We start from the raw sequence: 26,417 nt of genomic DNA, 5'->3' as shown, positions 1-26,417 counted from the left end.
GGGTCACTACCACAAGTGTAAAAAATAAGGAAATTAGGCACATGAATTCAAAACCAAGACCATGAGTACACAAATATTTGAAGGATACTACTATAACTTTCAAAAGTATGGACATAGAGCATATGACTACAAATCCAAACCCAAGCTTTTATCAAACAAGAAGATAAAGGTAAAGCACAATGGAAGTTCTTATAATTGGTATTATAATGGTAACAATAGTTATCACTATTGTGAAGACTATAGACATTTTCCTAAGAATTATATAATAGCTCATTTAAGAAGTTATTACAGTAGATGGTTAAGTCAGACTACATTTTTTAGTTGCTTAAAGACTAGTCACATAAGAACACATTGTCCAACAAAGTCAAGAGCAACAAGAAATGAGTTCAATGAAGGCAAAGGAAAGGTATATATATTGATTAAGTAAAGGTGCATATGAAAAAAACATGGAAGGAGAAGGAAGATTTTATTACATAAAGTTTAGATGAGATCAGTTCACCCAATGCGCCATGTGATCACACTGCCTCCAATTAAGAATTAAAGAGGTATGTATGGTATTGATATTTAAATTATATACCATGCATTAATTCCAATTATTTAGTTCTCAAAATAATATATATGCATGAAGAAATATGTAAACTATTATTTAGAACATGGTAGAAATCTTTAAGTTTTGTTAGTCTTCATGTTGTTTCCAGGCATGAAAAATTTCACTTATGTTGTTGAGTGCAATCTAGTTGATATTGAGCTATCATAGGTGATAGTGTTGGCCAAGCTTGTAGTGGTTGCCAAACATGAAGAAAAATACATGGAAGCCAAGTGAGTTAGAATTTCTAAGCTGACCTTATAGTTGTGAAAGCACTAAGCATTAACTGTAATGTTATAAGGGCTATATGATCAATTATTGATTCATTTGACATCATTAAAATTTGGAGAGAGCATGAAGATACTAAGTCAAATTAGGGAGATCATTCCAAGAATTTGTAGACTGAATTCAACCTTTGTTCGACACCATTCATCACATATGTGAAGGTATTTATTGTGTGTTGAGATACACTCTTTGAATTTGTGCAAAGTCTAGTTCTTCTACTTCTAAGGTTAAAGAGGGAATGAAAATTTTAAATGTTCAATTAATTAGTAATGAGATCAAACAACCAAACTTTAAAACAATTATTGACACTACATACAAATAAAACTCATCTGGTGTGTTATCCATGATACCTCCACAAGTTTTAATGATTCAAGATGTAAGATGTTGTTACACATGTAAGGTGGGTAGCATAGGTGACATGGATATCATAGATATATATAAAAAATTATGTGAAAATAAAATATCAAAGGAAGAATATAAGATTGTAGAAAGAAAAGAGTTAACTTGTGCCCTAGATTTCCCCAATGTTTTCAAGACAAAGTGGATAAAGATTATTTTGACCAAGATTCATGACAACTCTATTTGTTTAGAAGATGGACCTATCAAGATTACCAAGAAGATTGTACAAAGGGTAACAACATATCTAACCCTACAAAAACCTAAGACCATGTGAAGTGATGCAAAAGAGGCTATTGAGAAAAACATAGGGGCAATATGGAATAAGATTGGAATGACAATTAATACCATCACAAATCCCCTAATTTCTTTTGTAGTAAGGATAATTTTACAAAAATTCTTTCAATCTATCAAATTGAATAGTGTTCCTTGTATTGTTGTTGACATAGGCTACATGATAGTCAAGAAGGATCATTCTTATGACCTTTTTGAGTTGTAGTTACAATAGTTATCAAATAAATTGGGATCCATAAGGAAAACCAAGAGTGCATAGTACAAGTTTGGCTCAATACTTGTATGTATATTTTTCTATGTGCAGAACACATTTCCTTCTTTTAATAAAGTTGCATGGAAGACAAATGGATCTATTATAATGTAGATAGCTGAATATATTGAACAACTTGGACAAAATTTTGAGTCTATAATGACTAGCTACTTTAAAGACTTTAAGAAGTCGATGAAACAAAGACATAGGATTCCAATGTCACTAGTTGAGAAGAATTTTATTGATGTTCTCTCTATAGTTAATATTGAATTCACATATATATAGGTTATAAGTTCCAAGGGTTAGATGACTAAAGCTTCTAGGTTATGAGATAAATGTGGATGAGACATCTACAACAATTACCACTTTGTTGACAAAAGAAGTAGATAAGAAGGCTACAACCTTTGGCAATTATGATGTAGCCAAGTCAAAGATAACTATGGACTTGAAGACAACCTTTTTAATAAGGAAGAAGAAAAAAAATTTAAGAAGCTCAAAGAAACATTTGGTGAAGGGTCAAAAGAAGATGAAGAAGAAGACGATAAAGAAGAAGATCATGATGAAGAAGGTGAAGATGCACTTTCCCAAACACCATTGGCCATAAGTCAAGGTCAAGGAGAAGACCAAGGTGGAGAGGAAACTAAGCTTGATGAAAGTGTCAAAGGAGAAGAAGCCAATAAAGAACCTGTAGTCAAAGAGAAGAAGAAGAGAAAAGATAAAGCTCTAGCAATTAGCAAACCAAAGAAGGTCATAAAACCTATACAACATAATCCTGTAATTCCTACTACCAAGGCCAATATAAGAGCTACTACTATAAAGGTTCAAGAAGTCAAAAAGCTAAAAGGAAAGAGAACTAGGATGGCTACACAAGGAGATGAGTCTGAGAAGAGACAAAGGAGAAAGTACATTTCTCCAATTGAATTAGATTAGGAGAGGACAAAATTGAATGACAAAAATCAATTCAAAGTGGTAAGTCATAGTCCTTCTAATTTAAATGTCTTGTGTGAGAATATAAAGAATAATGTTGACTTATCTGGGTTCACATATGTTGAGTTTGATAAACTTGGAAAGATTGAGATAAACCAAGTAGAAGATTCAATATATCCCATGATGACAACATTCAAGAAGACTCCAATTGAGATTTCCAGCTCTATACCTAAAAGTCTATATGACATAAATGAGCAAAAATAGAAATATAGTCTCATTACATAAACAAAAATTAGAGAGAATACACTTTCTCAAGTGATGCTAGAATTGGATAAGGCCACAATGTCAAAGGCCATTAACAAATACAAAGGGAGACTTACTCCTAAATATAGAGTGTTCAATATTTTGCAAAAGGACATTGAGGGTGTTGTTCAAAATTCCACTCAGATATGGAAGTTAATATATGGACTGACAACACCTAAGGAAATTGAGAAGACACCTATTGAGGTAGGTGAGGAAAGAGGTGAACAAGAAATAACTAAATTTATTAAAGATGAAATTGAGAAAGATGCACATGTGGAAGGCACTAAGACAAATGTAGATACATAGGAAACAATTGAAGATGAGCAAAAAATAGAATAGAGTATACTAGATATACAAATGTTGAGTGCTAGTCTACAACATGTGATAGATGTTGACACAAATATAGTAATGATCAAGGATGTTTTTGATACTATAGCTGAAAAATTCAATCCCCTAATAGAGGAGGACAAGAAGAAGATATTGCTAGACACCACCACCAAGGCACAATTATGTAGTCATCCTATATTGGTGAGTATAGATGAAATTGAGAAGGAAGAAAAGACATGAGCAAAGGAAGGAAAAAAAGACATTACTCAAACTCCTCAATTTACTGTGGTACAAAAAATAGTGCCCATTGTAGTGTACCAAAGGAAGAGACAAAAATAGAAAATATTAGCACAATGGTACAAAATGTGTTAGTACAAGAAGTTTCTACAAAAGCATAGGAAGGGATACAAGCTCAAAAAGGTTAGGAAGATACTTCTATCCCTACAACACAAACTCAAGATGCAATTGTGATTGGAAAGAAAATAAAGAATAGGACTAAAGAGTTAGTCTTGACTACCAAGCCTGAGTAGAAATTAGAAATACAAATGCTAGTTACTTTGTTAAAAACTACTACTACTCCAAGTAAAGCTCTTCATACGTTAAGTGTAGTAGCTACACCAATGCAGTCATCAATGCCTAGTCCTAGCACATCCAAGGTAGATGAAATTACATTGTTTGGCAACGTCAACTTAGATGACATGATTGCATTTCCAAAATTTGATCTTGTAGTAATCACTAGTGAACAAATGAGCATACTTCAGGATGCTCTTACAAGAAAAAATCACCAAGAAATTCTTAGAAGGGAGGATAGGAAAAAGCAAGAATCACAAGATATCAAGGATATATTTTTTGATGCATTTAGTCTACTGGCACCTAAAGAAGACAAGCCTAGAGCAGTTGGTAAACATAATAGAGACAATTAATGATGCAGGCCTAAATTTAAATGTAAAACTACTTGAATGGTATAAAAGGAAATTTCAAAGAAAAGTTAATAAAAGGATATCAAGTGTCATTGTGCTTAGTCAGGTTGAGTTAGCAACAAATATTGAAACTATAAAGAAAGTTTTAGAAAATATTTTCTCACTTTACACCAAGTTGTGTGATACAACTCTATTAAAAAAGAAGTGTTTCACCCTATTGAAAATTTGGAGGGAGATATGAAGATTATAGGTACTACTCTACCCAATTCTCTAGCTCAAAGTTAAAAGTACTTCAAGAATTTGATGAATTCCCAAGATCAATTGGAATCCCTACATGCTCAAGATGCCAATATTCAGGCTACATTGGTAAGCATCAAATCCATGCTAACCCTACACATGGAGATATTACATAAGGAGCTAGCCTTTATAGAAATATTAATGTAGAAAGATCCCCATCTTTCTACACATGAAGGATTAGTTCACCTTGCTATCAAGTTAGCCATCCAAATCAAATCATTGGAGGTAGTTTGTGATAGCTAGGATGTAGCTTTGAAGATAATACTTGAGGCCCATAAATTTTTTTTGGACAAACACACTAGACATGTATAACTCTTTCACATATGTGTCAAAAAGGAGGTGAAATAAGTAGGGGAGAAATAAGTTTTTGAGAAAGTTCAACAAATGCATATTTACTGAGTAGGAGTATTGACTCAGATTCATAACAACACAATCAACTTAGGGGGAATTATAAGATTTGAGGTATGACTGTTAAGTCAAGTTTTGCAAAAAAAATTGAATTTTAAATTTTTCACATATGTCAGATAGAGATAGTGAGTATCTAAGTTACACTTATAAGTGAAGGAAATTCATGCATGACCAAGTGTTTTTGCCACTCATGTCAAAGGGGTAGATTTTTAATCTCATTTTGGTTTTAACATATGATTGTATATACACTTCAATCATTTACAAGGTAGAACTTAGTTCATGCCAAATAAGTAATGCTTATCAAGCATAACATGTCAGATAGTGCATGTCAACTGAGATACTTAGTATGTGCCAAGTGAATAAGTAGTGTTGAGTCACTCAAGTGACAAGTAGACAGATGATGCTGAGTGATTCAGATTTTGAGTGATCAATGGATGCCAAGTAGTTCAGATGTCATGTTACAACATTGAGGTTGCAGTTGATGCTAAGCATTAGGGACTTCAAGTTTTGCATAATACAATTTTGATATAGTTGTTTTTAATGGCAAAAACTACTATGTTAACCATTTTGGAGCTGACTTAAGGATTTTTTTGTAATCCTAGATTACAATATTGAATCTTAATTATGAATCCCTATGTAGTACATGCAACCAATAAAAAAAGGGGAAGGATTAAACAACAATATGGGTGAATCATAATCATTTATTCATGCCTAATTGTAAGTCACAAAGATCTTCATAAGGAAGGTAAACCCTAATACAGATAGAAGAAGGAGATGAGCAAAGAGAAGTTTGCACATGCAAATAAATCATTCATGGATGCTAAGGTGTTGAGAAGAGGTACATTGCAAAATCAGTTAGAGGATAATAGAGGAAAGAAGTTAGAGGACATAAGAGATACATCTAATCAAAGGAGGATTAGGAATACATGCAAAGAGGTGATTTTTTATCTTGCAGCAAACTATTAATTGTAGGATCATTGTTGAGACATTATAATAGGTGAATTAGTCAAATCTCTTAACGAGCTAGTCCTAATAGGCTATGATAAACCTCTTAATGGGATGATTACTTCATTGTAAGTTCAAGTCCTTTTACCAAGCACACTTCTAACAAGGTTTTGAAATCATTTAATAAGGTAAAATCTAAAAATCTTGTAAGTCTTTAATAGGGAAGACTTTTTATAAGGTAGATCATGTTCATTATCAAATAGTATAACCTTCATTAGATATACTTTACAAATGTAGTAGTGAATATTTGTGAGTGTCATCCCCAACCTAGTTTTACTTTCTCATTCGAGGGTTTCTGAGTAATCATATATTGTCATATGTGTGAATGTTTATTTTCCTTCATGCTATGGATGTATATACTTAATTTTGTATTTCAATTTACATGTACAATTGTTAGATGGATGTGTAGTGAATAATTTTATGGTTAATTTTTTGAAGTGTTGATTCACCCCCTCCCCCCTCTCAGAATTTACTTTTCCCATTTGTATTTACAAAAATCAATATACTTATTTACATTTGGAATACAATTGCATATCTATTTGTTGAATCTAAAACTAGGTTTTGACTATTTTGTGTCAACACACTTAAGATGTTTACAAAGTTCATGCTGAGCTAGTAACACATGTCGAGTAAAATATGTATAGATGTTGAGAAAATAGTTGATGCTGAGCTAAAATGTGTACTGAGCCAGACAGAACTACAATAGGTTCTAACTGAACTTTAGGTGTTAAGTGAAGATCAAGTGTCGAGCAAAGTATAGATGTCGAGTCACTATAGAAGCTGAGTGGAACAAAATTGCTATGGGAGCCAAGTGAGCCAATTTTTCTAAATGAGCCAAGCATTAAAGGTAGCAAGTGTCAAGTAACATAGATTGTACATAGTTTTTTGTAATTGCACAAACACCTATGTAAAATATTTTTTGAGTTGACGTAGAAGAATCTCAAAGGATATTAAGGATAAGAACAAATTTTTTGCATTACTTATGCAATCAGCATGTAGCCAATAAGAAAAATGGAGAAGGCATGCAACCAATAAGAAAAGTGCACGAATTGAGTAGAAAATAAAGATTTAATATGGATCATAGATTCATACCTAACCTTAAGTCTTCAAAAATTTTAAAAGGAGGATGAAACCCCATTGAATGTGTGGATGAATGAAGTGAATGGGTGAACTATAGTGAAATTTGACTTAGAAGAATAGAGCAGCACTGCAGTATTCAGTTGATCAAGACTAAAGTATCAGAACTTTGGAGGGTGACATATCATATCAAGCAAGGATCAGACCAGCAAGAGCAGAACAAGGATCTAGAATCAATAATTGAAGATTGCAAAGTTATCAGGTCAAAGAGTTTCTAATACTCTCTAGCTATTTTATTAGATATGGAAATCCTTTGGACTTAGTTTGGCCTAGCAGTCATTTGTAAATCCTTTAATAGGGTGGCATTCCAAGTGAATGCACAGAAGTCCTTTAACCAGGCCTACTTTTAGCAGGGTAGTGAAATCCTTTAACAAGGTCACTTTTAACAAAGTGAAAAGTCTTTAATAGGATAGGCCTTTCATAGGGTAGACCATTGGAAGTGGTCAAACATTATAAGATTGAATAGTTACACATTGCTACAATGATATTTTGTGGGTGTCATCCCCACCCCAGTTTTACCTTCTCATTTTGGAGTGTATCTGGGTTACCCAATTTTTGTGTTATCTATTTTCATGCATGTCTTTACTTTCAATTTCATTAGATAGATTGGATGCATGTGAATGATTTTAGTTAAGAGAATTTAAAAGGGTTAAATTGAGCCACTTCTAATTCACCCTCCCCCCCCAGAAGTGTATCTTCCTACTTGCTAATTCCAAAAATTGGTATTAGAGCCAAGTTCTCACAAGAAGGAGCCTTACAAATTGGAGAAAAGATCTAGAAATGCAACTCTACAAACTTGGGAAGATCATAAAGAATCAGGAAATTAACATACAACTTGCTTTCCTTGCTTTGGAAGAAGCTAGAGTAGAATTGAGGAAATCCTTAAAAAGAAGAAGAGAGATTGCCATAGCTAAGAATGACACACGGTACAAGGAGATTGACACCTCAAATCTATTTTCAAATGGAGATTCCAAAGAGTTTGATGCAATAATAGCAGTTCTAATGGAGAAGAATAGAGCTCGAGTAGAATAAATTAGAATACTCAAGCTTGAACAAGATGTCACCCCCAAAAATTCGAGCAAAAATACACCAACAATTTTTATTTTTATTTTTTTTTAAAAATAATTAAATTAAATCTGCAAGGTTGATAGGTTCATAATATATTAAAGATGAAGTTACATTGCAACGCAGATGCCAAAACCTCTTATCAAAACTTTGAAGACTACAACTCAGTTTTGAAACATCTTGCAAGACTCAGATGTTTTAAACTTAGACATTCATTGTTGATTCAAGTGATTAAAATAATTAAACTAAATTTACATTTAACCAAATTTCTACTAAACATTAATTAAGAGTGTAACATTTATCGATTTCAAAAGAATATCACTAACTACACTTTACTAATCTAAAACACTTTAAGATAAATTAACACTAGCCTTTGATTTAAGAAAGATGTCATCACTTCACATAATAAATCTAAAATAATTTTGAGATGAATAAAAGTATACTAACTAATTTTCTTAGACAACATATTAGCCAATAAAGATACTACCCTTCCTTGAACATAAACTTTACTAAATAATAAAATCATCTTACCTTCGGATACTAACTTGTTAAATTTCATAAGCAAAACATCCATTTGATCAAAACTATAATTAAATGATCAATATAATTAACTAAAACATGACTATGATTCTAACGTTAATCTAAACCAATTTTAGCCCCTTTGTACTTACCACATAAATAATTCAACAAGGATCATATACACCAATAATATTATAAACTCAAGTTAAACTAGATAATAATTAATACAACTAATTTTTATAAATTTTTTTCCTTTTTTAATATTTAAACTCAATTATACTAACATCTAGTTTAACACCATACTAACTTATCTTTATCTAATACTAAAACAAATCCACTTACTTAGAACAAATCTTCATTTCACTAAATTTAAAACATATAAATTAAAAAGTTATTAGTATCATACAACTAAATTTCATCCTATACCAATGCCAATCTAAGAATTAAGTTTAAAGTTTTAGCTTTACAAATATATATATATATATATATATATATATATATATATATATATATAACACTAATACACAAACATACAACAATACTCAACCTAACATGATACTACTCATAAACAAATAACAATACTACCCACCACTTTATCAAAACTAACTCTAAAATAGCAATAACTAAAACTTCATTTTTGAACTAACTTAACTAAAAACTAATCTAATCACTCTACTCCCTAAGCCTACTCCCACCAACTCTCCACTTGACCACTTGGCCACCCTCTATCCTAAGCTTCCTTGGGCGGATCCCAAGGCTTGTACATTGCTCAAGGCCTGCCCTTATGGGTCTGATTTTCCCCTCCCATGCATGTGGTTTGAGCTGAGTTCAGGCACTAAGCAAGGGGAAGGAAAGAGTGTTTTTCACTCAAGAAAATATTGGCTTAAATGCACCCCCCACCCCTGCCACCCCCCCCCCCCCCCCCCCCCCTCCAACAACTCACTCTCCTTACCCACACATTGTCTATGTGAGCCCACAAAAATCTTGGAGGGTACAAGTTTCACGTCCCACATAAAATTTATTAACTTTGGTTACAAGTTGAGGCTTGGTCCTTTGACCAAATCTAACGTCAAGGGATGATTGAGTGGAGGTGATAAGTGCATAAGTTATTACATAAAGATTAGTTGGTGAGACTATGGGATAGGCTTAGGAGGACATTGATTTAAGTATTTATTTATTAGGTTAAAGGCCCCTTTATTTATTAAAACTAAATTTAGAAAACAATTTCTTTTCCTTAACATATTTGAAAAACTTAAGAGTTCATAATTCGAAAACATTATACATTGATCTATTTTCTCACATACATATGCATAATTTGAAATCACATAAGAACAATACAAGGAGGTTTTCACAATATTTTTCTTTCTCTATCATTCAACTTGGTTCAAGGCTCCATCAGGAAAGAACCAGTAAGAAAACCTGACATCCTTGCCAATACATCAAAATTTAAATGCATTTACATAATGTTACAATTCAAATGAATTCTCTTCTAGGTCCTTCACAAGTGATTTCTTCCAATGCCTTCATTGTATCAAGGGAACATGGAGAAGATGAGAGCTGACCCAAGGTAAAAACATCACAACATCAAGAACAATTCTAGCATGCACCTCAACCTAGTTTTACACAATAGGTCCAAGCATTGAACCTGACTAGGGGGGAGGTGGATTTTCCCAATGGGAGATGTCAATCACGATACCATAACATAGCCCTTTTGAGGCTAAAACTTTAAAAACTTTTTTTCTTCTACAAGGCCCTTTTGAGGCTATTACCACAAGGATTTTCATTCCTTTCCATATCAAGAATTCACAATATCAAACAAGGTATGTGATGGAAAGTAGGGCCCCATACATCCTACCCTATTTCACTCCTCTCACCATGAGAGGAGACTCTACACCATTGAGGTCCAACTAAGGCCCTTCCCTTGTACATGGCCACTTCTTCCCTATCCAATGGTGAGTAATGCCAAAATAATCCCCATGAAATCCCCTCAAAACAAAACATCAAGAAAAGCATAAGAATAACATCAAGAACAAGTTAAAATCCCTCCAAATCAATCTCAACACACAAGCAAGAAAAAAGAAGAAGAACACAATGCCTTATGCATGATTCAAGAATGAACAACATGAAGAACAAATCAAAGGAGTGAATAATTCCTACCTTCACAAAAGTTATGAAAAATGGTAAGTTGAGAAGAGCTTTTCCTTTTCTTCCTTCAATCTTCAAATTTTCTCCAAAACTAGAGATTGGGTAACAACTCCAAAATTTATCCAAAATGCATCTAAGTATGATCCTAACTCAAATAGACTTTAGGTAACCCCCAGGTGGATTTTGGGTCACCAACTCATGAAGGAGACAAATCAATTTTCGCAATCAACCAAAAGTAGGTTTTTTGAGAGACTCCAAAAGTCAACCAAAGGGGCTAAGGGGGTGGAAAGTACTCCCAACCCATACCCTTACCCCTAGGGTACTTAAATTTAATGTTTTTAGGCCTTAAAGACTTAATAGAACCCAAACAAAGGCTAGGAGAATTTTACGACTATATAAAAACCTTCAAATAAAGATAATGCAAATTAGCACAATAGCAAGGGGTTTAGTTTAGTCTTTCCATTAGATTTTCTAATTAAATATCCTCCACACTAATTGCACACATCAGTAGTTCAAGAAATCATATGCATATATTTCAAACCTATCTAGATAGTTACATAAATCAAAATATGAATCTTTCATGTAATTAACTTATTTAATTCATTTTGACTCACATTTAATCATTAGAAATCATATATTCTATATAACATAACATATTCATTAATTCAAATTAAAATACTAGAATAATCATCAAGTTATCAAATCAACATCCTTATCATCAGGTGAAAATGCTTCGTATCATCGTTAGTGAATTTTTAATGTTTTATCAATTGAGATAATGTAGTAGTTCTTGAATCACTAAGTATTAAAACATGGCTATATCAACTACTCTAAATTTTAGTAGAACATTCAAAACATACGTATTACTCCATATCCAATTAAATCTTCTATAACAGTTTTAGCAGAGAAAACATATTTTATAATAACATAGGAGGAGGGTCCTTACACAAGAATCACAAGCCATAATTCTTTGTGAGGCAACTGAATAGAAGAAAAGAGCCATTGAAGACAAGGCTATGCTAGAAGATGACAAGAGAAATCTTACCAATAGACTAGAGGAAAAGACAATCGAATTTGAAAGAATCTCTAAAATGCAGTTAGATTAATTAACCTAGATGATGAATGCACATCATAAGCTAAATATGAAGGACATTAAGATCTCTACACTGAAGATGCAAAATGAACAATTGAAAAATGATCTAAAAAGAGAGAAGGAGAATGTAGAAAGCTTCAAAAAACTAATAAGTGAATCAAGTACTTTGAGAAGCTACTAAAATCAGCTAGGGCAAGCAATGACACTTTAGGACTTGGTTACACCATCACTAAAGAAGAAGAGTCCTCCAAAATTGTAACCTATCATTTCTATAGTAAAAAGGGACATACTTCTAATGTATCCAAGAGCAAGAATGCCCATCAACATGATAAACCTAAGAATGCAAGTTATTGTCATAAGTGCAAACAACAAGAACATTAAGAAAATGAATGTAGGACTAGGACTATCAAAACACCAAAATTTGAAGGTCACTACCACAATTGCAATAAGTATGGACATAAAGCTTTTGAGTGTAGATCAAAGCCTAAATGGACACCTAATTAGCCTGCAAAGGGAAACAACCATGAGCATCACTACAATTGGGACTACAACTCCAAGTATAGCTATCATTACTATCAGGAATATGGACACATTCCTAAAAACTACATAAGGACACATTTCAAAGGGAATTACACTAGATGGTTGAGTCAAACCACATGTTTCAGTTGCTTGAAGACTAGTCATATCGGTAGGAATTGCCCAACAAAGTCAAAGGCACCCAAGTAAGAAGTCAACAAAGGAAAAGAGAAGGAAGATGTTGAACACATCAGAGGACAACTGAACAAGACATGGAAGAAGAAAGAAGAGGTTAGCACATCAAATGAAGGGATCACTTCACCTAATAGTTCAAGTGGTCACACTTCATCTAACTAAGCAAAAGAAGGCATAAGGGACTAATTTACAAAGCTTTATCATATATCAATTCCTAAATAAGATAGTATTGAAAAGAAGAGATCAGCATGATTAGAGATGTAAAGTTAGAATCCAAGTTTTCACCTGTGTTGCTGAGCTGATAGTAGGAACCAAATGATTGGTCATAGCCGAGTTGGCAATGGGAGCCGAGTAAAGAGGAAACCTAGTTGGAGCCGAGTGATGGAAAGTTAATGGAAGCCAAGTTATGCTAAAATCCTTAAGGAGTCGAGTGTACAATTGTATATGCACTAAGAAATGAATGTTATGTTTTGAAGAGTATAAGGTAAATTTTTTGATCATTTCTCATCATTCAAACATAGAACAAGAATGAGAAGAGCACATATGTGATTGACAAAAAACAATTGAAGCTTTTGCATAGATTTAGAAAAAAATAAAGCATCATTTTCATCAATCTAAGGTATTCCTCAAGTGTCAAGTTGCATAGTCATAAAGTTTGATATATTTTGAAACCCTAGATTTGCAATATGGCTTCCAGTTCTAAAAACCCTAAGGAAATGGAAAATTTTGAGGTTCAGTTAGTTAGTAATGAGGTTAAACAACTAGATTTTAGGCTGATTCCAGAAGTTGAAAATAAAAATGACCCTACCAGTGCACTATCCATTATTCTACCCAAAGCCATAATGGTGCAAGATGTTAGGAAATGTTACAATTTCAAGGTAGGAGTAGTAGGAGACATGGAGATTAATCAAGCATATGATAAACTGTGTGAAAATGGAGTGTTAAGGAATAATTTCAAATAGTTGAAAGAAAGGGCTTAATCTATGCCCTAGTTTTCCCCACAATTTTCAAAATAGAATGGATAAGAATTGTCCTAAGTAGGATACATAATGGTTGTTTATGGTTAAAAGGAGGACCTATCAACATAACAAAGAGAATCATGCATTGGGTTATAGGCTTTCCAACCCTAGATTGATACAAGACCCTACAAAGTGATTCCAAGGAAGCTATTGAAAAGAACACCAGGGCAAAATGGAACAAAAGGGGCATGACCATTGATACAATAATAGATCACCTTCTGGACTTTGCAGTAAGAATCATATCTCACAAGTTTTATCAATTAAGCAAATTGAATAGTGTTCTGTGTATTGCTATGGATGTGGCCTAAAATTTTTAATGAAGGATCATACATATGATCTAGCAGAATTGCTATTATAGTAGATCATGGAAAATATGGGAGCAATAAGAAGATCAAAAGGTGCTTACTGTAAGTTTGGATTAGTTTTCATCTGTATATTTTTATATGTTCTAGAAGAATTTCCCTTTTTTTTCAAAGTAAACTGGAAATCAGATAAGTCAACTATTACTCAAATCAATGAGTACATTGAGAAAATGGGAGAAAATTTTGAATCTCTAATGACTAGTCAAGAAATCCATGAAGAAAAGACTAAGGATACCAGTTTCCCTAGTGGAACAACACATCAATGATATTTTTTTCTTAGTTGATATTGATTATACTTATATCCAAGTAGTATTTCCAAGGGTTAGATGGCTAAGACCATGAGGATATGAGATTAACATTGATGAAGCATCAATAGTAATTGCAAGATTGCTTGGAGAAGAAATTGATAAGAGTGCCCAACCTTTTGGAACATATGATGTGGTGCAATCCAAAGTGGATATGGAATTGAAGATTGCCTCTACTATAAAGAAGAAAGATAGGCTTGTAAAGAAGTTGAAAGAAAAGTTTGGAGAAGGCACTACAGAAGAAGAAAAAGAAGAGGGTGTCGATGCTGAAGAAGATGATGATAATGATGAAGAGGAACATCAATCTCTTGCATTGACTCAAGGCTTAGGTGAGGATGAAGAAAAGGAAGAAGGTGCTAAGGAAGAAGAAGCTAGGGAAGCACAAGCTCAAGCCAAGCCCAAGAAAAGAAAGGCTGAAGCTCAACCTATAGCCCAGCCTAAAGAAAAGAAGGTCACAAAGACAACTAAGCCAAGCCAATTACACTAGTAACAAGAGCCACCACTAGAGCCTCAACTCAAAAGTTTAAGGGACAAGACAAAGAAAAGAAGAAGTTTATTGATTAGACTCATCCTATTAGAAGAAACCAAGGAGAAAATATGTTGCACAACCAAAGTTAGATGATGAGGAAAGGACACAATCTAAAGATATCAGCCAATTTAGAGTTGTAAGCCATGCTCCTAAGTCAAATGTTGATAAAATTTTTGATAATGTTAGGAAGAATCAGATTTTCCTAAGTTGAAAAATATTGATTTTAATAAACTAAAGAGAGAAGATCAGAATAAAGTTGAAGAATTAGTATATGTCATGATGGAAAAATTCAAGAACACTCTTCTTGAATTAGACAATACAATGCCTAAGGAATTATATGAAATTGTTGAAAATAAGTGGCATTATTGTTTTAAAATAGAAAAAGAGATAAGAGAATACACATTGGCACAAGTGATGCCAGAATTGAGTAAAGGTCAAATAACTAAGGCAAACAAGAAACATGGGAGAAATTTTGCCCCAAAATATAGAGCCTTTAGCATCTTGTAGAAATAAATTGAAGATGTTGTCAATAAATCAACAAGAATGTGGAAGTTGATATATGGCTTGACTACTATCAAGGATGGAGAAGAAGACCCCTTCGAGGGATAGAACACTAAAGATGATGATGATGATGCAAATAAGGTTGAGGCCAGTAAGAAAGAGGAAGAAGAGAATGAGAGAGAGGAAGAAAGAGAGAAAGAAAATGATGAAGGAGAAAAAGAGCCAGAAGAAGAGACAGTGGAGACATGTGGTGAAGAGGAGTAGCAAATTGAAAAGAGTATGCAAGATACACAATTTCCACCTCCTAGTCATCTACATGTCATCTCAACACATGTAGACATAGTAACTATATAGGATGTTCCTAACACTTCAGCTTAGAACATCAATCCTTTGAATATAGAGGATCTCAAGAAGATTCTTCACCAATCAACACTTCAAGCACAACTTTGCACAAACCTAGTATTGGTGAGTGTTGATGAACTATAGAAAGTTGTAGAAGCAATAACAAGGGAGAAGGAAACTACACAAGAATAATCCTCACAACCTCCCATAGTTACAATAGAGCAACCTAAAGAGCAAAATTGCTAAGGTTGATTCTACAATAAAGGTGACAACTACTACCAAGGAGCAACCAAAGGAACAAACAGGAGAAGATGTTCCTCCAACACAAACCTAGGTGCACCTCCTCAAATTTTCATAATTGAACAAGGTAGTAGACAAGAGGAGAAAGAAGTGGAGAAAAACCCTAAGGAACAGAAGGTAATACAAATGTTGGTGAACTTGCCCACCTTAGGGACTCCTCAAAAGCAGCTGAGCACTGATGCAATGCAATTGCAAATCTCTACACCAGGCTCAAGCTCTACTAAAGTTACAAGGGTACTTCACTATGGAGACCCTACATTAGATGAATAAGTAGTCATACCAAGCTATGACTCAAGGACAATGAACCTACAATAGATATATGAAGTGCAAGAGGCACTAGAAAAGAAGAAAAAATAAGAGATACTTAAAAATGAGTATAAGTAGAAGCAAGCACTAGTAAAAATATAAGAAATATTTCTTGATGCATTTAGCTTACAAATACCTAATGAAACCAAGTCTATATTGGAACAATTGACAAATATTGTAGAACAGGTGACTAATGAAGACCATGAAACCAATGTGAAACTCATAGAATGGTCTAAGAAGAAATTTCAAGGAAAAGTAAATGAAAAGATATCAAGTGAAATAGCACTATCACAGGTTGAATTGGCAAAAAATATTGAAAAATTGAAAAAGGTACTTGAGAATGTATTCTCATTGTACAAAAAGTTGTATGATTTCTCATATTTAACATAGGAGACAAGCCAAAGAATAATGAGCTTGGAGAAAAATCTAAAGATTTCCAGCACTCAACTCCCAAAAGATCCAGCTCAAAGTGAGAAGAATTTTAATCAAATGCTTCACACACAAAAAGAATTAGTTTTTTTGATAGTTGAAGAGGCCAATATTAAGGCCAAACTAATGCAGATACAGTCTTCCATAACCCCACACTTGGAAGTACTCCATAAAGAGAAAGCTTATGCTAAGAATGTACTAAAGAAAGATCCAAATCTTTCTACTTTGGAAGGACTTGTTCATCTTGTAGTAGAGATAGCTATCTAGCATAAATCATTGGAAATTGATTTAGATAATTGGGATTCATCTCTCAAGATGATTATGGAGGTCAATAAAACATTTTTGGCAAAATATGGTCTTAATCCTTATAACCATTTGACATAAGTGTCAAAAAGGGGGGAGATATAGATAAGGAGGAGAAATAATTAAGAGGGAGATATTCAAATAATACAAAGTACAAGAAGCAAAATCAGGGTACAAACAAGTACAAAGTATAGGGTACACAGATACATTAGCTTAGGGGGAGCACAAGAATTTTGGTTACAGTTATAGGAATAGAAATGGTACATCAGCTCAGTGGGAGTTCCAAAAATTTTGAGGTATATATATAGTTTTTATAGAAGTTTTGAAGTTTTGTATATATGTCAAACTATATGCATATTTTACTCAAGGAGATTAGACTTTGATATACTACTAAGTTTCTGGGTTACCAAATTTTGGTGTTATCTATTTTCATGCATGTCTTTACTTTTAAGTTCATTAGATAGATTGGATGCATGTGAATGATTTTATTTAAGAGAATTTAAAAGGGTTAAAGTGAGCCACTTCTGATTCACCACCCCCCCACCCCAGAAGTGTCTCTTATCACTTTTTAATTCCAACACTATTGAATATCATAGCTTCATTGTTAGATTTATTTCTACTGCTTGCTAGCATTCTTTACTTCAATTCCTATTGTAGGAGCATCCTAGGTGTAAGAGCAATCTTGCATTACCCCCAAAACTATTTTCTTTTTAGTCTTTTCTATTTTAATAAGGACTAGTAGATAGGGTGGCTACTATTTATGGGAACTTTTTATTTTTAGTCAGTTTCTCATACATGCTTAGAATGTTCTCATTTTCTACATGAAGGTTCATTTTAGAATTATAAGCCTACCATTAAAATTTCATTGCTCTAGCTTAAGTATCAAAGAAGTTATTCCAAATTTTTGGTGGAAAAATTTGCAAAAAAATATTTAGGCTCATGCTTTGAGGCCTTACAGTGCCTAGATGAGGTATGAAAACTCAACTAAAGGGTGTTTGTGCAATTTTGAGCCTATAGATCAGGTGTTGGCATTTCTGAAAAGTGCCTATAATAGCCAATTAGAGCAATGGTCTGAGAGTTATGGCCTTCAAAAGTTGGGCTACCAAAATTTCTAAAATAGTTTGTCAAGGATGTATTTAGCCAAATTTAAATGTGTTGTTATGGTCTTTCAGCTCTAGGTATTAAGTTTGAGCATCTAGAATCTTCCCAGGTAGCATAAAATTGCATATTTAAGAAAGGCTCAAACATTGTCTAAGATAGCTGTAGGTGACAGTTCGTAGCTAGTCTTGCAAATTATTGTAATGAAGGTGCCCATGTGGGTTAGCATATTGTACTTGTGAATTATGTAATTCTGCATTTTCCACACAAATAAGGACTACATATTTTGTTCTCACATTTGTTGTTGTTTCTTTGTTTCTGTTATGAGTTTATGTTATTAAGATGAGCACCCTTCATCAATTCCATTATTAAGGTTGATTCCAAACTAGAGTTTTACCAAGGAAAACCCCTTATCCAAACAAAAAAACCATTTTTCTTGTAGATATAGGTGTGAGATAATGAATTGAAGAGTATATTTAGATACCCTTTTCATCCCACTTGCAAGATCCATGAACATAAATTTTTTTGGAGTAGTGTAGGTCAAGGTCAACTTTTCAAGGTACAATTGTGCCCCAGGGTAAGATTGTTCCCTAATATCAAGGTCAAGGTCAACCTCCCTTCAAAAGGGAAAATTTTTTATTGGTTTTCTCTATCTTGGCATTTCTGATCTAGAACAACTTGTAGAATTTCACAAAACTATACATAGACATCAAAAATTAGCATTTTCCAAATTCAAGTTTAGTATTTTTCTTTTATTTATTTCAAGATTTAAGCACATACCCCTCAAAATAGAAAGACCATTGAACCCCCTTTCTCCCTATTCTCTTCACATGATCCATTAGTTATGCATTGATCACTTTCTTGTTCTTAATCAATTTAGATCATTCCTTTTGGAAATTAGGATTAAGAAAGGGAAAACCTTATTATCTATTTTCTTTCTATTCAATAATATATATCTTGTTTTTCTTGTTTACATTTTAAGTATTTCATTTTAATGTAATTGGTATCCAAAATAATGGTAGGAATCATTATAATAAGCTTTAATAGTATCTTTTGACATGTGAATAAGGCTATAATATTAATTTGTATTTATATTATACAAGCTATAAGTACTTTTCATTATGAGTAACTTATTTGGAGTTTTTGTTAGGATGAGAATAGTGAAACTTTAATTATTATTACTATTATACAATTAACATTGAAATTTGAATCTTGAGTTGGCTACATTATGTAAATGTCTGAGCTTGAGTCTTAGTGTCATCATAAATATGTCAAGAGTTTATATATGTTTTATCTTCACAACATGAGAAGACTTGAAATAAATTTTTAAATTTATTCATGGAATTTGATATCAGTATGGCTTGCTTATTCATCTCTTTGATAGCTTTGTTCATGGAAACATATTATATATGCTCTTCTTATGATTCTTGTAGCTATAGCTATCTTTTATTCTTGCATATCCTTGACTACACTACAAGTTCTAGCATCACTCAAGATGAGGCTACAAAATTAAGATGAAATCCAATCTCCAAAGAGAGAGAGAAAGTGGTTATTGTAGGTGTCAAAAACCTAATCCTATAGCACCCGACATAGCATCCATACCTTGTATAAGCTTGAAGATACGCCTTGTCAAAGTTTTCTGCCCTATGGAATTTAGTAACTCTCATGGTCGAAATGTTTGTTGCCTTATGGCATTTAGTGACTCTCATGGTCTATTTTGTTGGACATGCTCAAGAATGTTGAGCAGTCAATAGGTGGGATGAGATTGAGACTAGGGTTTACCCATTCACTCAAGATTAATAGAGTAGATAGTTTGGTCCCATGAGGTTGATAGTTAGAGAGATTTACTAGTTAGTAACTTTGTACTGGTCAACATTACAAGTTTCAGTAGTACCCAAGATGGGCTACAAAGTCAAAATAGAAACCAATCTCCAAAAAGGCAGAGATGTTATTATAGGTGTTGATAACATGATCTTGTAGCACCTTACATTACATCCATACCTCACATGAGCTCTAAGATATGCCTTATCAAAGTTTAGTTCCCTATGGAATTTAGTGACTCTTACAATCTCAAGTAAATAAATGTTACATCAAAAGTTTTTGTAGTTATATTTAATCTAATGAACCAACTTGATCTTCTCTACATTTCAATGTCTCATGTATTGCCTCATTATTTGACTCAAAAACCTTCCAAAGAGTCTTATTATGTGGTTTTCATCCATATTTTATCAAGTAGAACTTTTACACGATAACAAGGTCTAAATAATGAAGAATCTTCCTCTCTATTTTCCAATCCTCGAATAACCACAAGTTAGGGTTCTTCATAGATATTGTTTAAGCCATGTATTGGTTGCAACCACCACACCTATGGTACTCTAAACCTTCACATTTTGTAACTAACTAATCCAATTTTTTTTGGCCTACACACAAAAACACAAATAATAATATGTCCCTTCTTCATTATTCCAAGTAAAATACCAAAAAAAAATGGCCTGTGGTGATAAATGTACATAATATGTTCATTATTTTAGAAAATACTTAGGTAAAAATTATAAAGTTACATGTTAAATTTATAGAGATATGTATATTACCATGTTGCACTAGATTAGACAAGTAGTCAAAGTCAATGGATGAATCCGTCTCTACCATTGCTAGTGCTTGTGGGGGACAATAGGTGTCAATTGGGTCCAAAATCCATATATCTCATTTGTCCACCTATTTAGTCGACTTGCACTCATCCTAATTTTTCTCTACACATGATGGACAAAAGCATGCCATTTTTCATATGTGGATACTCCATGAACCTACTTTAGAGCTTCTAAAAGAGTGCAACTCACTTGATCTTTTTAGTGTGCAACAATCCTCATATGGTACAATGTTAGTATTATCTATCAATCAAAAAAATCTACAAACTATAGACTCAACTTCCTTACCTAGACCCATTGTAGCATTACATCACAAAATGATGGAGTTTGCATCTATCAATGTTGCTCTAGCTTTTTACTATAATTCTCCATGAGCTAAGGTTCTTTTGATGCATTTCTCCACACCATCGTGTTCTCCCTTTCCATGACCAGCCTCTATGAAATTCCACATATATTTAATTTTAGAAAACTTTTGCATCCTACTCAACCAATAGAACATTTGTGTACTGTTGAATTGAGATGCATAATTGTCTGATCAAATATTTTTTTGGTGATATGGTATGTCTCTATTATACAAATCTTCATAAACTAGTTGAAAAAAATCATGTAGAAACTCTATGGAATGTGATCGATCATCATAGATGTAAAGATGGTACTCTCTCAATATCTTTCTATCATTTTGTGTACTTGTAGGTGAGTGCATGACTATTATGTGAACAAATATGGAAACTTGTTGAGAAGTATAATACTTTTCGTGTACCTCATTTGGTGGTTCTAGTATGTAGTTCTCTATGAATTCTATAACTGAAACAATGGTATCTAGTGGAAATGTATCCTTACATAACTTGAAATGCAAATCTAGCCATCAAGCTCTATGCGTATGCCTTGCATAATCATAAATAATATTTTCAAAAAAAATCTTCATGAACTCATAGACTAGAATCTTTTCAATAACTAAATCATATATTTTACCCTATTTCCCACCTTTTAGAGAATATGTTATTGTCTTATATTTTCCATAATCTACTATTTTATTTCCAATTGCATGTATACTATCCATATGTTTACCAATTGATTAAAGTTGTAAAGAACTAAAAAATAAGCATGTACCATCCATGCATGAAATCTTGTAAAATTGTTGACCATTCCCTATTTCACATAAAATGTTGGATATAAATTCCCTTGAAGATCTAGGTGGTTCATTCACATCACAATCCTATTAAAAAAACTTAGAATGAAAAAAAATGCATATATGTCTAAAAAAATTAAAATGGTTATAAAATTCAATATCTATCCTACAACAAGAAGTTGTGCATGTGTCATTTATCTTCACATGAAAAGGTTTACCAATCTCAAAAAATCTCTAACTTATTCAAATTTGAGGATACATACCAATAAATTTTGCAAAAATTTGTATTTGAGTTGAGTCCAAAAAAAATTTCACATGTGGATCATGATTTTGGCTACCAATCCTCATTACAACATCTCTTTTATAATGGGAAACACGTGTATTATTTTTCCAAATCTTTAATAAACAATTTCAAAGCTTCACTAATTTTATTATCCTTTTGTAGTAGTCTACCACTAAATGTCCATAATCATATTTTGTTGGATCTTCAACTCTTTCATTCCTTTTCATGGCTCTCCTTAGAGTAACTCTACCAATTTTAAATGTTTTTCTTATCTTTCTCATGAATACAGATTTCTTTATTTAGGTACTTACTATTGTTGATGTAAGTGTTCTATGATATTACTATCTTTGGCGCATGATTTAGAATCCATCATTCTTAGCCCAAGAATCTTCATGATGGGCCTAAATGTAAAATTCCTCATCATTTCAACAAATAATTGGCATTGAACTATCATGTTTAATTCTTCAAAGAATAATCTCCACATAAAATTAACTTTTCTTTAACAAGTGTGCTTGCTAATCTTGTCAAACATTGATTTCAAAAAGTTAGTATCAATATCAATCAAATATTTTTGTCTTATAAAATGAATTATATAAAGTGTTAGAATCTCTTCCATTCCCTCAACATTTTGAACATCAACATAAGGTTGAGTTATTTGTGTACCTTTAACTAAAGATGATGTGCCTTGGCAATAAGATACAAAAGATGGAATATCACTTACTTGATATGTTGATGTTTTGCCTTCAACATGACATGATGGAGTGTGTAAACTGTCAAATGCAAAAATTAGTGTCTCTTCAACATGAGATGGTGATATGACTCCAACATTGGAAGATGGTATAGCTTCACAATTCAATTGTCTTCTTAAGCATAAGAGTCTCATTCATTCTCTTTGTCTTTCCAATTCTTCCTCTTGGTTTATTTGTATTGGTGGTTCATGTTCCTCCTTGAAAGACAATTCTTCATTATTGCATTGCAATTTTCTTTGTTCATGTAGTAGTTTCATTTTATCCCTTTTTAATTTCCAAATCTCTCTCCCTCTCTTCCATTGTTTGAGTTTTTGGTTTCTTTCTTGGGATGATGCTGATTTCTTATGTCAAATTATTCAAACATATGAATTACTTACAATTTGTAAATAACAAATCATTCAAATACATGTACAAATGAAAATGATTTTGATGAATATACAATATATATTAAACCACTTGTAAATAATAATGAATTATTTATACATTAAAATTTCTAATAGTTTTCAAATAAAAATTCATTCAAACATACAAATTTCAATGAATTCACTATATATTAAACAACTTGTCAAATTATAATGAAATTTGTCTCTATAGTAATAAAGAATATTTAAAAAGGATTGCACTAAACTTTTCTCTACAAAGAATGATAAAAAACCCTTCAAATAGTGTATCCAATTATTTAATTTGGTGTTTTCTCACTTCTAATACCATGAAACTCATGTTTTCTGTCAAAATAGAACAACAAACAACTAGCAAAAAAGAGAATATGGATAAGTAGGGACCCAAGCTTTCTTTGTAACCATTTTTTTATGTTTTTACATCGTGGATACACACTATGTGAAAATTCCCTCACTCCCTCTCCCTCTCTCTCACTCCCTATCTAACCCTCTTTAGGTGGACCCATTTGGCCAAAAATTTCTAAGGAGTGAAGTTGCTCAAAAGTTGCAAAATTGCTCAAGAGAAACTTTTGCAATGTTTGTAAGAAATTGTAAATGGTTGTTTTAGGTATATGTAGGATCATGGTCAACCAAACTATGTTCTTAAATGGCAATAAAAAATAAGAATATCAAGGTTATTTCAAATTGACATGTAATTTTATACTTGTTATTAACTTCATATCAAACAGTTAAGAGAAAAAAGTCTCTAGCAAATTGAATCTAGTTTTTAAACTACTAGGACTTATCTCAAAAAATAAAAATTGATTGGTCAAAATTTTTAATTTTAATGCAATATTACAAAAATTTTAGAAGAAAAATAAGAAGTAGATGTATGTCTGACCACCTTAATCAAAATCAAATGATAATATTTTTTAATAATATTCTAGATATAAGTAGTAGACTCATGCCTAGATGTGAGACATATTTTTGGGTATTTTAATTCTAAAGAAATAATTAATAATTAATTTTTGACTTTAGTATTTTTGAAATAAAAAACTCTTGTGTCTTACCACCTTAACTAATTCAAAACTCTGCAAAATTTAATTTTTCATTTTTTTTCCTTATAGTAGAAGAAACATAGAATGTGATGCATCTATGGATTTAAAAAATGTTGTACAATTTGAAAGTTATAGTTATTTTTCAAGTAGTTTGTCAATTAGCACTTTATATGTAACTCCATTAGAAAATAAGTAATAATTACTTACTAAACTCATAATTTGAAAAACCTTACACTTATGGAAAGATAAGAACATTCTTAAGAAACCCTTTTAATTTCATCAAATTTTGGTAGAAAAAAAAGTACTCAGCTACATGTTTGAAGTAAAAATCACATAAAAATAGGCCAAAAGCACATTTAAAAGATGTTTTTAAAGTTGATCATATAGTTTTGGTATCAAAAGATATAGTAGACCTAATAAAGATATTAATTATTTTCATTTAGTATCAAGGTGGGTGGAAAAAAAATTGGAATAGATTTTGAAATGGTTTGAGATAATTCAAAACTACAAATTTTTCAGATCACCAATTTTTAGCACACCATGATCTTGCACATACCCTTTTGAAGGTTGTAACTACACATGCTTGGGTATATGAGCATGGAAGATAATATTTTGAAGGTCTAAAATTTTTACCATTACATTATACAGTGTGGGACTTTTGTATGGATAATTTTCTGTGTTTCCTATTATTTAATGGTGTAGTATGGTTGTGTACAAATTGGAACATGAGATCAAGCTTATAATTTTTGTATAATAGTCTTTCCTAGTTGTTTCCATATTCAAACTTTTGTTTAAGTCATCAGGTTTCCATGTTATAGCATTTTCTTACTGACTAGCCTAAGAACTACCTACACATAATTGTTTGTACAAAAATGGTTCTAACCTAATAACCCATAATGGAAAATGCATGAAACTAGGTAGGGTAATAGGTTAGATGGTGTACATAGAATTTTGGTTTTTTTCCATTTTCATGATGGGTTTCCAGGCCATAGAATGATGCCCTATGCTGACTGCTCAGATTATGTGAGCTTGGACAATTTTGCAGAGATTGGTACAAAGCACACCCATGACCAAGTTAGGTCTAACAAATGGAGTTTCTTGAAGCCTTAGGATTTTATCTTGGATGTGCAAGTGAATTGAAATTTTAGTTTGAATTTTGAAGAGTTCTAGAGGTTTTGGAATGCTAACTGCATTGGATGCCTACAAAATGGGCTAGAAACTAGGGCTCAAGGAAGAATATGGTTGTGGGTGTTGTAAAACTCTAGAAATTTGGAATCTTCGAATTCTAGGGGATAGATTTCAGACTCCTAACGTTATTCATGTTATTGTTTGGAGGAATTTTGGATATTAGAGCAATATAGGGTTACTAGACCTAGAAGTTAATAGGTCTAATTAGCCATTGTGAAGAAAGTGAATTTTCTCCAGTTTTGGTTGTGATTAGAGGTATTATATATGGTCAAGAAGGTTATGGAGTGTGTTTACAAAATTATTAGACTTCTCAAGAATGAATGGACAAGATCTTATGTGAGGATTAGGGTTCTAGGGGAGAGAAGGGCTAGTAGGACTAGTGCCTAAAGTGGGAGATTAAGTCTACACCATACCAACTAGACCTAGGAGAAAAAATTTAGGATGAGTCTTGGAGGCTTAGTGTGGTGAAAAGGAAAAGGAATAAGAATCATTGGATGATTTAGAAGTCAAACCTTAAGTACGTGTTTGTTTATTGGAATCTTAAACCCTCTGCATTAGAGTGGTATCAGAGAAAATTTTTAGTTTGGTGTATGTTAGACATGAAAGATCAAGAAGTTGATAGTATGTCACCCAAGGCAATGAGCAAGGGTGCCATAGTTGATTTGGTAAAGGATCTATTAGCTTAAGCCATTTAGGTAGACCCAAAAAGAAAGAAAAAATCTCAAGATGGGGACATGAGAGTAAAGAAGAAAATGAAAGCCTCACAGGGAAGACATCTAATAGGGGCAAGGATCTTAAAGTGGAAAAGGAAAAAAGGGTGTTTTTG

This window comes from Cupressus sempervirens, chromosome 1, assembly GCF_028749045.1.
Source record: "Cupressus sempervirens isolate cs-2001-9-10 chromosome 1, ASM2874904v1, whole genome shotgun sequence".
Classification (NCBI taxonomy): Eukaryota; Viridiplantae; Streptophyta; class Pinopsida; order Cupressales; family Cupressaceae; genus Cupressus; species Cupressus sempervirens.
The sequence above is the reverse complement of the archived record's forward strand: the minus strand, read 5'-3'. Positions refer to the sequence as shown.